The following is a 434-nucleotide window of genomic DNA, read 5'->3' as shown; positions in this document are numbered from 1 at the left end:
CGCGACCCAGCTGAGCAGACAATGAGGGGGGTGGTACTGGGTGAGCTCAGAATGCTCTCCCCCCAACCAGGAGCTGGCCGCAGGAGCTCAGCACCCCTCCCAGTGAAAACTGGCCACACCAGCTGCGCTTTTCCTTCCACTTGCCAGCCCTGGCAGCCATCCCTCTGCCACCCACAGAGCTGGGCTGCAGGGCCAGGATGGGACCAGGCATTGCAGGGAGTCCCAGAGCTGTAGGCAGGGTTCACCTGCTCTAGGTGTTGGTGTAGTGTCTGCTGTAAACAGCTGAGAGGGAGAACTGGGCGAGGAGCAATGAGCAGAAGTGACCCAGGCATGTCCCCCTGGGGACAGTTCCAGCAGGGAAGGAAGGAGAAGCAGCCACAGAACAGCTGCCTGGCGGGGGGGTGTTTGCTGCTCCCCAACACAAACGCCACCTC

Source organism: Buceros rhinoceros, unplaced genomic scaffold (assembly GCF_000710305.1).
Source record: "Buceros rhinoceros silvestris isolate BGI_N320 unplaced genomic scaffold, ASM71030v1 scaffold20982, whole genome shotgun sequence".
Taxonomy (NCBI): Eukaryota; Metazoa; Chordata; class Aves; order Bucerotiformes; family Bucerotidae; genus Buceros; species Buceros rhinoceros.
Note: the sequence above shows the minus strand (reverse complement) of the source record.